The 17,756-nt window shown below is 38.5% G+C and overlaps 1 protein-coding gene and 1 pseudogene across 2 annotated transcripts in view; one reads left to right on the top strand and one right to left on the bottom strand.

Moving 5' to 3' along the window:
* RALGPS2 (Ral GEF with PH domain and SH3 binding motif 2) overlaps positions 1 to 17,756 on the top strand; it is a 187,766-nt gene that overhangs the window by 11,597 nt on the left and 158,413 nt on the right. The window lies entirely within an intron of this gene.
* Positions 9,903 to 11,314, bottom strand: LOC112627413 (annotated as a pseudogene).

Below are 17,756 nucleotides of genomic sequence, written 5' to 3'. Positions count from 1 at the left end.
GTCAGAGCTTCACCTTATTGGCCAGGCTATTCTTGAACTCCTGACCTCAAGTGATCCAGCCACCTTGGCCTCCCAAAGTGCTGGGATTAAAGATGTGAGCCACTGCACTTGATTTGCATTTTAAACATTTTCAATGAAAGTACTGTTTTCACCTTTCTCCAGCTTTCTCTTCACATCCTACCCATTCTTTTTGTTCAATCTTTTAAAAGTCTTTTAATGAAATAGTTATGCAAAAAAGTGTATAGAGTCAGGCGCGGTGGCTCACAGCTGTAATCTCAGCACTTTGGGAGGCCAAGGTAGGCGGATTGCTTGAGCCCAGAAGTTTAAGACCAGCCTGGGCAATGTGGTGAAACCCTGTCTCTACAAAAAAATTAGCCAGGCAAGGTGGTGTGTGTCTGTAGTCCCAGCTACTCAGGAGGCCGAGGCTGGAGAATTGAAGTTCGGGAGGTCAAGGCTGCAGTGGCCATGATCGAGCCACTGCACTTCAGCCTGGGCAACAGAGGGAGACCCTGTTTTAAAAAACAAAACCAAAAGCATATGAAGAATAATACAGTTAATCCCTAACTTAAGAAATTAATCAATGCAGTTGAAGCACCCTACTAGTTCACATTAATGTGTAAGAAGTCTTTATGTATTAAAAAGATTGGCTCTTTGTCTCTTGTTTTACTTTTCCCTGTTTTATCTTTTGTCACCCAACTTACTGTATTTCATTGAATCTAAAATGGCTTCAGTTGCAAGATGCACTATTTATGTACATCTAAAAATAAGAAATGGCATTCGATTTTAAGAGGCATCCTAATCCTAATTTCAGAGATTTTAAAAGGTAAGAAAATGCACATCTAAGAATTGATGAAATACATGTATTTCACTGTCTTGCGCCTTTTTTTGTTGAGACAAAGTCTTGCTCTGTCGCCCAGGCAGGAATGCTGGTGGCATGATCTCGGCTCACTGCAACCTCCACCTCCCAGGTTCAAGCAATTCTCTGCCTCAGCTTCCCGAGTAGCTGGGATTGCAGGTGCCCGTCACCACGCCTAGCTAATTTTTTTGTATTTTTAGTAGAGACGGGGTTTCACCATCTTGGCCAGGCTGGTCTTGAACTCCTGACCTCGTGATCCACCCATCTCAGCCTCCCAAAGTGCTGGGATTACAGGCGTGAGCCACCGCATCTGGCCAGTGCTGCCTTTAACCAGATGATCAATCTCTTGTTTCTGTTTCTGTTGTGAGTCCTAGAAAGCCTTTCCTTTGTCAAAATATATTTTAAAATTCACCTGTGTTTACTTCTAGTATTTTTATGGCTTAAATATTTTTCATTTTTAATTCATCTTATTTTAATGTAAGATCTAATTTTTGTCTTTTTACCCAGATGGTTAAACAGTTGTCAAAAAGTTAAATGATATTAATGATTTTTTTTTTCTTTTGAGACAGAGTCTTACTCTGTCACCCAGACTGGAATCCAATAGCATGATCACAGCTCACTGCAGCCTTGACCTCCCAGGCTCAAGTGATCCTCCTGCCTCAGCCTCCCAAGTAGCTGTGACTATGGGTGCACACCACCAAACCTGGCTAATTTTTTTTTGTCTTTTGTAGAGACATAATCTCTACTATGTTGCCTAGGCTGGTTTTAAACTCCTGGACTCAAGTGATCCTCCTGCTTCAGCCTCCCAGAATGCTGGGATTACAGCATGAGCCACCACGCTTGGCCACGTTAATGATTTTCGAACAAGTAGTGATATGCTCAAATGAGCTGGCTAGGAAAACAATATGGCTTTGGATTTTGGTTGGGTCTAGTCAAAAATTATCAGTTTTATTTTCTAATAGATGAATATATATATATTTTTTTGAGATGGAGTCTCACTCCATCGCCCATGCTGGAGTGCAGTGGCACGATCTTGGCTCACTGCAACATCCACCTCCCAGGTTCAAGCGATTCTCCTGTCTCAGTCTCCCAAGTAGCTGGGATTACAGGTGCATGCTGCTATGCCCGGCTAATTTTTTGTGTTTTAGTAGAGACAGGGTTTCACCATGTTACCCAGGCTGGTCTCGAACTCCTGAGCTTAGGCAGTCTACCCGCCTTGGCCTCCCAGAGTGCTAGGATTACAAGTGTGAGCCACGAAGGTCAGCTAATAGATGTATGTCTTAAATTTGCATTGTAAGGAATGTGAACGTCAAAACTAAATTTGAATTTTATGTTTCCTTAAATTTCTAATGAGTATCTGCATGTTCTTGGGATCAGTCATATAGTTTACTAAGTTAAAATTAAATACATTTTTTAAGGATAGGCAATGGTTATAATTCTTTGATGAAAGTCTGTATGAATCTGGGCAAGTTACTTAACATTCAGCTTTTTTATTTGTAAATGGGTATAATAGTGCCTTCTCATAGGATCATTGTAAGGATTTCTTTTACTCTTTCTTTCAGAATTTTGAAGATCAAATGTAATTATAGCCCAGATTCTGTTGCATCTGTGGTTATTCTAGATCTCTAGGGTTACTGGAGTAAATTATTTGTATACCTCTTCCAGTCCTGATTTAGATTTCCAGGATTTGTCTAGAACATTTTTTTGCCTTCTGGAATTAGCTTACATGACAAATCTGTATGTTTTCTGTTGCTTTTCTTAAGCTACAGTTTTGTGTATGTGCTGAAATATTCATAGATAATTTAGGGGTTTGTAGGTGGGTGATTAGTAAGGTTTTTTTTTTTTTGCAATTTTGATATGCTGATATATTTTTGTATGTTTGTGTAGTTTAGATCCTATCTCTTAAAGCTAGAGGGACAGGAATAAGTCTACTTAAAGGGAAACATTTTGAGAATATCTTATGGATAAGAAACTCTACTTCTGGCTTGCTTGTTTTGGTCACTGGCATTTTTTAATGTTTTCTTGTAAGCACAGTACCTGAGAGTGTTATCATGGAAGTATTGTTCATGTCTTCTTGGTGAGAGACAGTCTTATATGTGAAACCACAGTAAATAACATAAAACAATATGTTGTTTTGTGTCAGATTGAAGAGCATTAGCAGTTCACAGAAGAAGAGGCTCAGTGAGGACAGGAGGAGTAGTCCTTAAGGAATGTGTTTCATTTAGGTGGAAAGAACGTACTGATTATTGAAACAGCATGACTCAAGATGTGGCAGCAAGAACTAGGTTTTGTTGGCACGATTTGGATTGAAGGGTTTGTTTGGAATGTGGCGGGAAATACAGTACGTTTGATGCGGTAGGACTAAATATTCAGTCCTTAGAAATGAAGCAGGGGAAATTATAATTGAAATGATAGTACATATTGTTATTCAGTAGCTTAGCATGTCACTCTATTTCCTTTCTTCAAGAGAGCCAAAAGGTGACAGAACTCATTGCCAAAAGGTTTTTAAAGATACCACTTTGAAGATTTGGACTTAAGGGAACAAGCAGTACTAATGAAGCCATCTGTGCTGCACTTGTTTATCTAAACAGTTTGGACAGCTGAACTGGCTGTAGGAATCAAGTTAACAAACCTAGCCCCCTCATCTGCTTGATTCCAATACGGCCTAATAGATACAGCTGTAAGGATGAATAGGGTCATTGATACTACTTCTGACTCTGAACAGTATTTGAAATAATAGACGATAGTGGGTTTTCCTCCTCGGTTGTGGTACTCTTGACGGAGTATGGCAACCTTTGACTTAATAGTCACTGGACCTGTATTTCATGTCTTGTGTGATGCTGTGAATTATATGATTCCCTTAGTAACAACCAAAATTTGTATTTGTAACTGCTTAATTACTATAACTAAGTAGATTAGAAATCCTGGCAAGACTTTTGAGTCCCAGAGTAGTAGTGATTTATCTGAGCCAGTATCCTAGGTATGTAATTTATAATTCTGGCTTGCCCACAGTTCCTTTGGAGGAAATCTGCTTTTTCTACAGTACATTGCAGAAGAACAGACCTCAATAGCAATTTTTTTTTTAACCATATAAAACTGTATTGCAGTGGATTGGTCCAGCAGTGGGCATTTAACCTAAGGGCTGCTAATTCATCAGCCACCTAAAAACCCAGGATTGTCTGGTTGGGAAAATTTATAGTCAGTTATAGAAAACATAGAGTTAATTTGCCATTGAGCCATGGGAGCTGAAGCTGGAAAGATGTGTTGGTGTAGAGTCCTGTAAAACTAAAGTTTAAAGGAATGGAAAGTAGATGTAAACAGAAGCTATGAATTACAGAAATGATAAAGGAGATGAGGAAGCCATTTGGTAACTATAAAAGAGTAGGGCATATGTGCTGAGAGAAGTGCAAAATTCTGAGAGAAACCATGTGGTTTGAGAGAGAGGCACACAACACGAGAGTGAAGATTCTAGTTTCTGGCACTGTAGATGCTGTTCTTCCTTTAGTACTTCTGTGGCTCCTGCCCTTCTTGAGACTACATTCATTCCTCCCCACCCCCAGGAAAGATTGTAGGCTTTGGTGTTAGACATTTGACATTAGAATTCTGGCTGTTTTACCAGCCCCTGCAACCTTGGGCAAACTGCTTAACCTCTCTGTCTCAAGTCTTTCTCATCTGTAAAATGAGCATCATAACAATACCTTTTCTCACTGGATTAATGTGAGGATTAAGTGAGAATGACACATGGAAAGCTTAGAACAATGCTAAGCGTATAACAAATGTTCAATAAGTAGTATCATATATGTAATGATATTTGAGGTAATTTGATTTTTTTGCAACTAAAAGAGTCTAACTATAGTTAATCTCCTTGCTGATTCACTTAGAGCAGAGTAATCTTGTGTGGATGGGGGCTGGGTAAACAAGATAAGGTATAAGGAGTTAGAAAATATTGTCTTATACAGTGTGAATAATAATATATTGAGCATTTAATAGGTGCTTGGTGTTCTAAGCATTTTACCTGTATTAACTCATTGGATGTTTCTGTTACCTTCATTGTAAAGATGTAGAAACTAAGGCACAGAGAGGCTAACCAACTTGCCCAAGGTTATACAATATGTAAGGGACAGAAATAGAATTCAAACCCAGGTGGTTCAGTTACAGAGTTTTAATTTTTAAATATCTAATTCCTTTTCAATTCTTCCTTTTTAAAAGAAGTTAAGGAGGAGGTCTCAGTTTGTTGTTACTATTTCTTTTATGTTTTTCTAGTACTTGCTTCTCTCCCATTTTGACAAAGACGTAGTATACCACAAGTCTAGAAACTTAGGTGGGCAAGATGTGATACTTGGTAACGTTCCTGTACTGTACTTGAAGTAGTATATCATCTGAAGGAAAAGTTAAAGGTTTACTATAAATCCTAACACAATCCTGTAAAACAATGAGTTGTAGCTAAGAGCCAACAAAGGAGATAAAATGGAATTAGAAACTACACTTATTTATTCAGAAGAACGCATAAAAAGAGAAAAAAATGGGACAAATATGAAGCAGATAGCAAAATATAATAGACTTAAACCTATAAAATCTAGAAGACCTAAACACATTAAGAAGCAGAAATGGGCTGGGCGCAGTGGCTCATGCCTGTAATCCCAACACTTTGGGAGGCTGAGGTGGGCAGATCATGAGATCAGGAGATTGAGACCATCCTGGCCAACATGGTGAGACCCTGTCTCTACTAAAAATACAAAAATTAGCCGGACATGGTGACGCATGCCTGTAGTCCCAGCTACTCAGGAGGCCGAGGCAGGAGAATTGCTTGAACCTGGGAGGCGGAGGTGGCAGTGAGCCGAGATCGTGCCACCGCACTCCAGCCTGGCAACAGAGTGAGATTCTGTCAAAAAAAAAAAAAGCAGCAGAAATGGTGACATTGGATTAAAAAACAAGAGTTAACCATCTCCTGCCTGCAAGAAGCCTACTTTAAATATTAAGACACAAATAAGCTAAAAGTAAAAGATGGAAAAAGATACACCATGCTTGTAATTGTCAAAAGAGCATTATGTGGCTGTATTAATATCCGACAAGACCCAAGCAAAGAGTATTTCCAGGGATAAAGGATGTCATTATAAAATGATAAAGAGGACAGTTAATCAAGAGGATGTAATAGTTCTAAACATTTATGCCCTTAATATCAGAATTTCAAAATACTTTAAACAAAAACTGATAGTATTCAAAGGAGAAATTGTCATATCCCCAATTTGAGTTGGATACTTCTTTCAATAAATGATATAATAAGCGGACAGAAAATCATAGGTATATATAGTAGGCTTAAACAATACTGTCAGCCAATTTAACTTAATTAATATTTAGAGAATCTCCACCCGACAATAACAGATTATTCTCAGTTTACTCAAATATCTACAGAACATTTTTCATGATGGTCTATATTTTGGGCCACAAAAAAGTCTCAGTAATTTAAAAGGATTGAGATCCTTCAGACGATGTTCTCTGATCACAGTGTAATTCAATTTGAAACTGTTAACAAAATGGGGGAAAATCTAGTCTTTGGAAACTAAACAACAGAATTTAAAATAATTTATGGTTCAAGGAAGAGATCAAAAGGGAGATTGTAAAGTCTTTTGAACTGAATCAAAATGAAAACAACGTATCAGAATTTGTGGTACTGGTTGTAGTGGCTCATGCCTGTAATCCCATCACTTTGGGAGTCTGAAGTGGGAGGATCATTTATGGCCAGGAGTTCAAGGCCAGGTTGGGCAACATAGCAAAACCCTGTCTTTACAAAAAAAAAATTTAAAAATTAGCCAGGCATGGTGACACATACCTGTAGTCCTAGCTGCTGGAAAGGAGAATCACTTGAGCCCAGGAAATTAAGGCCAGTGAACTATGATTATGCCACTGCAGCTTGGGGCAACAGAGCGAGACCCTGTCTCTTAACAGAATAAGTAAATAAAAAAGAATTTGTGGGATACTATTGAAGTAGAACTCAGACAGAATTTATAGCCCTGAATGCCTACATAAGAAAAGAAGATCTCAAATCATTCACTTACATTTTCTACCTTAAGGCATTAGAGGAAAAGCAGATTAAACTAATTACAGGAAAGGGAATACTAAAGATCAGTGTGGATATTATTATTGTTTAACTTTCTCCTCATTAGAAAGAATCAATGAAAATGATTTTGATGTAAAATGAAAGCAATTACAGTAAAGGAAATGATAAAGATCAGTGTGGAAATTATTGTTTTTAAACTTTCTACTAATTAGACAAAAATCAATGAAAATTGATTTTATTGGTGTTGCCACAGAACCAATTTAAGTTAAAAAATTTGTTCTGTGGCAACATCGATAAAATTGATGAAGCTCTAGCTATACTGATTGAAATCAGGAATGACAGAAGTGGCATCATTACAGAGTCTACAGATATAAAAGGATAACAGGAATACTGTGAATAACCTTATGCCTATACATTTTAAAACAGAGATGAATTGGACAAATTTTTTGAAAGACACATACTACCAAGCTTCTCTCAAGAATAGACAACCTGAAATAACCCTGTATCTGTTAAAGAAATTGAATTTGTGATTACAATATTTCCACACCAAAAAATAAATAAATAAATAACTTCAGACCCAGATGACTTCACAAGTAAATTCTGTTAAACGTTTAAGGAAGAATTAAGACCAGTTCTATATAAACACTTCCAGAAAATTGCAGAAGAAGAAATACTTCCTCACGTACTTTGTGAGCGTAGCATTACCTTCTTACTCAAACTAGATAGACATTATGAGACAAGAAGATTACGCAGAAATATCTCACATGAGCATACATAAAAAAGTTCTAACCATATTTTAACAAATTGAATGTAACAGTTTATTAAAAAATACATCATAATTAACTGGGGTTTATTTCAGGAATGCAAAGTTGGTTTAACATTTAAAAAGTGCAATCATTGTAATTCACTACAATAAGTAAAAAAGAAAAACTATATGATCATCTCAGAAAATTGGGGACAGGGGAGGCAAGCATTTGATAATCTAACCTTCATTCTGGGTAGTCACTTTGAGAAAACTAGGATTAGAAAGGAACTTCTTCAGCCCAGTGAAGGATGTCTCTAAAAAAACTGTAGGTGGCATCATATTTAATGGTGAAAGACTGAATGATTTTTCCCTAAGACCAGCAACAAAACAGATGGCTACTCTCACCACTTCTGTTTCACAGTGTGCTGGAGTTGCATTGCAGCCAATACAGTCAAGAAAAATAAATAGACTGGGTGTGCTGGCTCATGCCTGTAATGCCAACACTTAGAGAGGCTGGAGAGCAGGGGTGGATCACTTGAGTTCAGGAGTTCGAGACCGGCCTGGCCAACATGGTGAAACCCCGTCTCTACTAAAAATACAAAAAAATTAACCCAGCATGGTGGCGGGTGCCTGTAATCCCAGGTATTCAGGAGGCTGAGGCAGGAGGATCAGTTGAAACTGGGAGGGCACACCACTGTACTCCAGCCGGGGCGAGAAAGTGAGACTCCATCTCAAAAAAAAAAGAAAAGAAAAGGCATCCAGATTGGAAAGGAGGAAGTAAAGTATCTTCTTTGTAGACGACATGATAGTCTGTAGAAAATCTGATGGAACTTGCTGCAAAATTTTTGGGACTAAGTGAATTTAATAAAGTTGTGGATTACAGAGTCAGTCTATAAATATCAATTGTATTTATTTAGCAATGAGCAGTTAGAAATTGAAATGTGATAAAAAGCAGTACCATTGATAATAGTATCAGATATGAAATACTGTAAACTACACAGCATTGTAGAAAGAAAGTAAAGAAGACTTAGATAAGTGGGGAGATATTCTTTGTTTATGGGTGAGAAGACTCATTGTTGCTAAGATGACAGTTATCCCTAAATTGATCAATGCGATTCCAGTGAAAATGCTAGCAGGCTTTTTTGGGGGCAGGGGGATAGAAATTGACAAGCTGATTCTGAAATTCATGTGGAAACGTAAAGGACGTAGAATAGCCAAAACAGCTTTGAAAAAAGAACAAAGTTGGAGGTCTAATGCTATCTAACATCACAATTTATTATAAATCTATAGTGGTCAAAACAATGTTGTATTTGTATAAGAATGGCAAAATAGATCTATGGAATAGAACAGAGTCCAGCAGTAAGCCTGTACATAAATGGACAACTGAATTTTGACAAGGTGCAAAGGCAGTTCAGCAGAGAAAGGATAGTCTATTCAACAAATAATGCTGGCAGAATTGGATATCCAAATGCAAACAAATGAACTTCAGTCTATATCTTGCACTGTTTGTGAAAATGAACTCAAAATGAATCAAAGACCTAAATGGAAAAGCCTAAAATTACAAACTTTTGGCAAAATTAGGACAAAATCTTTATTTTGAGTCAGGCGAAATTTTTAGTTATAACACCAAAAGCATGATCCATAAAATAGCACATTGATAAAATGATTTTTTTTAATCAAATTGAAAATGTGCTCTTCCAAAGAGAATTCTTTTTTTTTGTTTTGTTTTTTTTAAGATTCTTTCTGTCACCCAGGCTGGACTGCAGTGGTGTGATCTTGGTTCACTGCAACTTTCACTTCCTGGTTTCAAGCAATTCTGCCTCAGCTTCCCAAGTAGCTGGGACTACAGGCATGTGCCACCCACCACACCTGGCTAATTTTTGTGTTTTTAGTAGAGATGGGGTTTCACTATGTTGGCCAGGCTGGTCTCAAACTCCTGACCTCAGGTGATCCACCCACCTCAGACTCCCAAAGTGCTGGGATTACAGGTGTGAGCCACCATGCCCAGCTGAAAAAAGAATTCTTAAGAGAATGAAAAGACAGGCTGCAGGATAGAGAAAATACTTGCAAATCAAATGTGTGATTAAGACCTTGTATATAGAATATATACTAATGAACTCTCAACTAAACACCAACAATCCAATTTTTTAAAATCTGCAAAATATTTTATAGATACCTGACCACAGAAGATATGCTAAGTATATGAAAAGATGTTTAGTCTTTATATATATATTTTTTTATTTAACAATAGTATTTAATGCTGCCAAAAAGTATAAAAATACAGTAGGAATGGCAGTACAATACAAAGTAATCTTTCCTAATTTGTTTCTTGTATATCTTTCTGCGTTTCATACACATATTATAAACACTTCACAACACATCACATTAAAGGTTCTGCAAAGTCTTATGCTGGTGGGTGCTCTTCATCCCCTGGATGTAAAGTTTACTTTGTAAACAAACAACTGTGAGGCAATCTAGAGGGTTAGCAAGCCTCACTTTAGTTTCCAGAGTGGGCTTCAGGTCTTGCTTTGCACATCAGTGGTTCAAAATTTATAGCTGCAGAATATTCTCAAGTCATGAATATTAGGTGTCTGTCAATCTTGGCCTTTTTCTTTTTCGTTCATTCTCATTTAGCCTCTGTTTCATCTGCTGCACCTTCTGAGCTGTGGTGGCCTTTCTTTCCTCTCGAATACATTTCCGTAGAGCACTCTCATTGTTCTCCTCCATTGTATCTTGCATTTTAGAAGAAAGGCCTGTACTTCAGTCACCTGTCAGTTTTTATTCTTCTAGACCTATTCTGTTCCCATTGTATTTTTCAGTCATTATTTTGTTTGGTGAATGATCAAAAGCTAGGAGATAAGTCTTCCTTAGAAAGTTCTTTCCATCATTTCTGTATACTAGAATCTCCCTTTATACATTTGCTCCTTATATTATAGCCATGTATGAGAATCTCAGTTGATCTGGGGTCTGAGATAAGACCCATTCGGTATTTTCTCATGTTCAGTAACACTTGTTTAATGTTAATATCGTCTCCTTTTTCCATCAAAACAAGACAAGTGTCTACCAGAGAGAAGGTGCCGGAGTGCCCAATTCCTGCACTACAGTGGATCACTGCAGGCCCGTGGTCAGGGTTCAACGAGCCAGATTTTCTCACTTTAAACAAGAAATTGAGAAATGAAGCTGGTAATTTAGGGACTCGAAAATCTGGCCAGGTAGTATAATGAAAGTGAGATATTGTTCTGGTTTCACCACTATTGATATTTTCTAATTGTAGTAGATGTACTGTATAATATGACTTCATATCTTCTGACAAGAGCTTCACATTGAATCCTGTTTCTTTACAGCATCTCTTGGTCATCTGTTGGCCAGTACTGTGCATGTTTAACCGATTCTTTTTTCACAATGTGGTTCAGCATGACAACTGCTTTGGTCTTCTGCTGCCAAATCATAAGCCAGAAATGGCAGCGTGTGTTAGGAAGTGGACCCTGTGTTAAGATGTAACTTCTTTGTGCTGCTTCTATGTCAACTAAGCTGGCATTAATATGATCATTCTCAGCATTTTGCAGTTTAACACAACTGTGATCATCAAGTACAGCGGCTGTCAGCGATGCTGAGCATCCAACTCCTTTAACTCCCGCTCAATGGTGGTGGGCATGGCAGCAGGAGCGAGCTGGTGTGAGCAGAACCTGCGCCAGCAGAGAGGCTCAGGCCCCGCACGATCCACGGAGAGCCTGTATTATATTAATTATCATGTTAATAGTCACTAAAGAAATGGGAACTAAAATCAGTGAACTAGCACTGCCTACCTGAAAGACTGACCATACCAAGTGTTAGCAAAGATGTGAAAGACTAGAACTCTATACTTTGCTGTTAGGACTGTAAAACAGTTCAACTACTTTAGGAGACAGTTTGGTTGTTTCTTAAAATGTTAACATACAGGCCGGGCACCATGTCTCACGCCTGTAATCCCAGCACTTTGGGAGGCTGAGGCAGGTGGATCACCTGAGGTCAGGAGTTCGAGACCAGCCTGGCCAACATGGTGAAACCCTGTCTCTGCTGAAAATATAAAAATTAGCCAGGCATCATGGCATATGCCTGTAATCCCAGCTACTCGGGAGGCTGAGGCAGGATAATCCCTTGAACCCGGGAGGCGGAGGTTGTGGTGAGCCAAGATTGCGCCACTACACTCCAGCCTGGGCGACAGAGTAAGACTCTATCTCAAAAAAACAAACAAACAAAAAAAACCTTAACGTACACCTACCAGCAGTTCCACTCCTAGGTATTTACTGAAAAGACTTGTGCACTAACGTTCACAGCAGCTTTATTTATGATAGTCACAAACTGGAAAAAATGGATAAACAAATTGTGATATAACTATACTATTTAGCAATATAAATGAATGAACTATTTATTGATAGTCACAACAACAGGGATGAATCTCAAAATAATTATGCAGAGCAAAAGAAGGCAGGCACTGGCTGGGCACGGTGACTCACACCTGTAATCCCAGCACTTTGGGAGGCTGAGGCAGGTGGATCACCTGAGGTCGGGAGTTCGAGACCAGCCTGGTCAACATAGTGAAACCCCATCTCTACTAAAAATACAAAAATCAGCCAGTTGTGGTGGCAGACACCTGTAATCCCAGCTACTCAGGAGGCTGAGGCAGGAGAATCGCTTGAACAGGACGCGGAGGTTGTAGTGAGCCGAGATGGCACCACTGCATTCCAGCCTGGGTGACAGAGCAAGACTCCATCTCAAAAAAAAAAAAAGAAGGTAGGCACTTTGGTGGTGACTAAGTATGTTCCCTATCTTGATTTTTCATAGGTGTATACTATATAGTTTGAACTATATAATTTATTACATGTAGCCTATATATATAAATAAAGGTTTTTTGTTGTTGTTTTTTGTTTGTTTGTTTGTTTTACATTGATAGGGATGGAGTCTTGCTATGTTGCCTAGGCTAGTGTTGAACTCCTGGGCTCAAGCTGTCCTCTTGCTTACAGGTACACACCACCAACAACCCATTTAGTCTATCACTTAATTGATAGACTAAAATTTAGCTTTTGTTTTTGGACCAAATCTGTTTTTAAACATTTTTAAATTCATGCAGGCTCAGTACAGTGGCTCAAGCCTAATAATCCTAGCACTTTGGGAGGCCAAGGTGGGTGGATCACCTGAGGTCCAGAGTTTGAGACCAGTGTGGCCAACATGGTGAATCCTTGTCTTTACTAAAAATACAAAAATTAGCTGGTGCCTGTAATCCCAGCTACTCGGGAGACTGAGGCAGGAGAATCACTTGATCCCAGGAAGCAGAGGTTGCAGTGAGCCGAGATCACGCCATTGCACTCCAGCCAGGGCAACAGAGCAAAAACTTTATCTCAAAAAAAAAAAAAAATATATATATATATATACACATATATATATATATGCGCAATAAAGATTTACTACAGATAGAAAATGATAAAAGATTGATTAAAAACTTTATATAACATGCATTAGGGTTCTCTAGAGGGACTGAACTAATGGAATAGATATATATATATTAAGAGGAGTTTATTAAGTATTAACTCACAGGATCACCAGGTCCCACAATAGGCTGTCTGCAGGCTGAGGAGCAAGGAGAGCCAGTTTGAGTTCCAAAACTGAAGAACTTGGAGTCTGATGTTTGAGGGTGGGAAGCCTCCAGCATGGGAGAAAGGTGTAGGCTAGGAGGCTAGGCCAGTCTCTTCTTCACATTTTTCTGCCTGCTTATGTTCCAGCCACACTGGCAGCCGACTAGATTGTGCCCACCCGGATTAAGGGTGGGTCTGCTTTTCCCAGCCCACTGTCTCAAATGTTAATCTCTTTTGGCAACACGCTCACAGACACACCCAGAATCAATACTTTGTATCCTTCAATCCAATCAAGTTGACACTCAGTATTAACTATCACATGCATCATTACTTCATTTTTCATATACTTTAATATATACAAAGCAGAAAAAGTTGAAAGAAATTTTGTTTTTAGAAATCATTAAGAAATAAAATTCCTTTGGAGTAGTGGTTTTCAGCTGGAGACTGTTGTCTTGGAGACATTTGATTTCACAACTGTTACTGGAATCCACTGTAGAGGCCAGAGATACTTCCACACAGCCTGCAATGCACAGCAAAGTCCTCCTCAACAAAGAATTATCTAGTTCCAGATGTTAGCAGTGCCAAGGTTGAGAAACCCTGATTTGGAGTATCTAAAGTCAATTTTAGTTGTTTATTATTTAATCATGTGTTATTACATGTTCATGTGTTGAATATGTTACTGCCAAAACAAGTTGCTAAACAAAAACCTTTTAAGAAAATTGTGTATTCGGCCTTTGGGGATGTGTGGATGATGTGTTCATGAGACTCTTTGATTCATGAAATAATTATTTTTGTGTAGCCACCTGGAGTTCTATTTGGATGTGTTGCAGTACTTGTTTTCATATCCTTTGAAAAAAAATGTTGAAATATTACCACTTGTACACCTCATTCCCCAACCTAGTCTGATAGAGGCCACCAGTAGAGCTTAATTTTAATTGATAGACTAAAAATTAGTTTTTAAAAAAATAAGTGGTCGCTATTCAAAATCTGAAATTTAGATTTAAGATTTATTAATTTTGAATGCCTACCTAGCCAGCTTTTTTTCCAGTGTTCCATAAATAGGCCAAGATACTGGATCTTAGATCTAACTTTAGCAGTTTTACCGATAACCCTTGGATCTTTAGTATTTTCTTCTTTTTCCATTTTAAAAGAGAACCTTGAGGAGAGAGAAGGTAGATATGAATGGAAGAATAGGGGGAAGGACAATTATTTGGATTGGTTTGAAATGTTGGCCCCTAATATGTTGTGTTTGAGGAGTGGTATTTTTATAAACGGAGTAATACTTGGGATTTTGTAAGTTCATTTTGATGAGGATCTTAGAAGTAGCTTGCTGCTCTTGCAGTTATCTACAGCTGCTCCAGAAGACTGATGGCTGTATGACTGGATTTGATCCATGCACAGAGGTAGAGAGTACCTTACTTTGCATATTACTCACATCTATTGCACTAAAGCAATGCTTTCTGGCTGGGTGCAGTGGCTCACGCCTGCAATTCCAGCACTTTGGAAGGCTGAGGCAAGTGGATTGCCTGAGCTCGGGAGTTCAAGACCAGGCTGGGCAGTGTGGCAAAACGCCATCCCTACAAAAACAACAACAACAACACACACACACACACACACACAAATTAGCCGAGCATGGTGGCACACACCTGTAGTCCCAGCTACGTGGGGGGCTGAGGCAGGAGGATCTCTTGAGCCTGGGAGGTTGAGGTTGCAGTGAGCCAATATCACGCCACTGTACACCAGCCTTGGTGACAGAGTGAGACTCCGTCTCAAAAATAAATAAATAAATAAATAAATAAATAAATAAATAAATAAATAAATAAAACAGTACTTTCTGAAGTAGAATCTATCCATTTTTGTTCTAGGTGAGAGGTTGGCAAACCTCTAAAGGCCCAAAGAGTAAATAATCTGCGCTTTGCAGGCCATGCAAGTCTCTGTTGCAGCTATTCAGTTCTGCCTTTGTAGTGTGAAAGCAGCCATAGACAACACATAAATGGATGAGTGGCTGTGTTCTGTTAAAATTTTATTTACAAAAATGGGGCTGGATTTAGCTTGTGGGCCAGTTTGTCAAATGCTGTTTTGGCCACCAGTGTTTCCTCTTTGGGATATTTGACATTTTCTGCTTAATTTTCCAGTGGTGGCTTATTGCAAATAAAAGAGAGTGGCACCCTTTCACTTGCAGCTACTGTGCTGTGTGTAATGGCTTTTACTGATGATGGTATGTAATAAGTGAATGACGTGAACTTTAAGAAGTAGAATAAAGCAACCTTAGCTTTTTTCTCTCTCACAGTCTGCATGCAGCTGGTTGATGAATTCAGGCACTTTTACTTTGAAAAGTCTCTGGAATTAGGTTTTTTAATGTTCGTATTTATAATTTCTTGGCTGCAGTAGGATAATAAACCTCCTTATCGCTCCTTCTGCATTTAAGGTTCTCAAATTCATCAATGTCCACAAATGTTACCTAAGTTACCTTTCTAAAATAAAAGTATTGTGGTACATTTCTCTGTCTATAATTATGCAGGGACTCCCAGTCGCCCAGAGCAGTGGTTCTTAACTGCTTTTTATTCCTGAGTCCCTTTGAAAATCACTAATAGCTATGGACCCAGGAAAATGAGTTTATTTTTGTGTGTGTTCATGTACACAGTTTTCATACTTCGGGGGAACTGGGCAATGTATGGCCCTAAAGTATTATGCATGTCTCTTAGTTAGGAAATCTTGATTTACATTAAAGTGCATTTCTTTCCATGCTGTCGTAAGTGCTTCATGAGCTGGCTAGAGTCTATCTTTGTAGTTTATCTTCCATGTTCACACACACACACACACACACACACACACACCACCCCCCATGCACTCCACCTCCCCAACCCGTTGTGCTTTTTTCTACAAAGAACCAACATTCCTCCGTTGTGGCAATTTCTTCCATTCTTGTGGCTTTGCAAATAGCATTTCCTCGTGCCAGGATTGCCCTTACCATAAATTTCCCTTCCATATGCCCATTTTCTACTTGTTAAGACTCATCTCAGATATCAGATTCTCTGTGAAGATATTCCTGACATCTCTTCCTTGGCAGACAGAAGTAAATATGAAGAAATTCTAGCAAATGAAACAAATAGGGACACCTTTTTTCGGAGTGGGGAGGAAGATGGAAGGAAGATTTATTGGAAAGCTTTATTTGCTCTTCTTGAGAGAGAACACTATTCCATAACCTTCTGAACCTCTCTAAGCCTCCTTTTCTAAACTGATTATCAGTTTCTTAAATTGATTACATTATTGATAAATAATATTTATCTTGGAGGGGTGTTAGAATAAATGACGAGCAGTGTTTGAATCTCTGTAACACCTCAATACTTATACAGGAAATTCCCTTCTTCTGGTCATTAGGTGGCTTCTGGAACTTATGCAGGAAGGAGTAAGTGTATGTTCAGAGACCTGGTACTCTCAGTTCTTAATAAAAATGTTGTGCTGAAAAACTAGGTCATAAATTTACTAGAACATTTCTTGAAATCCTTCTGGTGAAATTAAACTGTGTGGGTAAGCTACAAGTCACTATGCAAATATTTATGTTGTTATAGGTATTGTTACTTTTAAAAAACCAGAGGGATCTTTACTATTAGAGCAAAAAACTTTTTTTTTTTCCTAGTCAGTTGCTGATAGAATAGATTCCTGGCTTTCACAAATTAACACTTACAATTGTGGGTTCTCACTATTCCATGAATGACAGGGAGGATGCATGGCATATTGATAGTTTGTAATTTGCTGAGCCCAGATTGGTCCTAGTCTACTACCGAGTGGGTAAATCTCAATGTGATTTGCTAATCTGTACTATTTGTGTAGTAATTTTTGGTTTTTTTTTTGAGACAGGGTCTCACTCTGTTGCCCAGGTTGGCGTGCAGTGGTGCAGTCTTGGCCCACTGCAGCCTTGACCTCCCAAGCTGAAGCAGTTCTCTAACCCCAGCCTTCCAAGTAACTGGGACTATGGGACTATAGGCATGAACCACCATGCCCAGCTAATTTTTAATTTTTTTTTTTTTTTTTTTTGTAGAGATGGAGGTCTCGCTTTGTTGCCTAGGCTGGTCTTGAACTCCTGGGCTCAAGTGGCGCTCCCACTTCTCTCTCCCAAAGTGCTGAGATTACAGGTGTGAGCCATGTGGCCTGGCCATAGTAACTTTTGTTGCCAGCACTATCTTTCTACAGCTGGAGCCAGCTCCTACTGCTGGTGATCAAAGAGAAGCAAAAAGCAATAGCTGTAGAAGGAAGAATTTAGAGTAAATTAAAGAGTAAAATGTAACATTTCGTGATGGCTTTAATTCATGATTCATATGAGTCACCTTTACAGTTTACATAGTAATGTGAATAAGTATAAATTATTTAAATCTTCTTAGAATTATTAAAGGTCTGTAGGAGTTAAAAAATAATTATACTTTAATGTTTTATATGCCATAGTAGTATTCTCCAATTTGGAAATCTTTCAAGTTGTCTTGGAAA

This window comes from Theropithecus gelada, chromosome 1, assembly GCF_003255815.1.
Source record: "Theropithecus gelada isolate Dixy chromosome 1, Tgel_1.0, whole genome shotgun sequence".
Lineage (NCBI taxonomy): Eukaryota > Metazoa > Chordata > Mammalia > Primates > Cercopithecidae > Theropithecus > Theropithecus gelada.
Note: the sequence above shows the minus strand (reverse complement) of the source record. Positions and strands in the feature narration are given on the sequence as shown.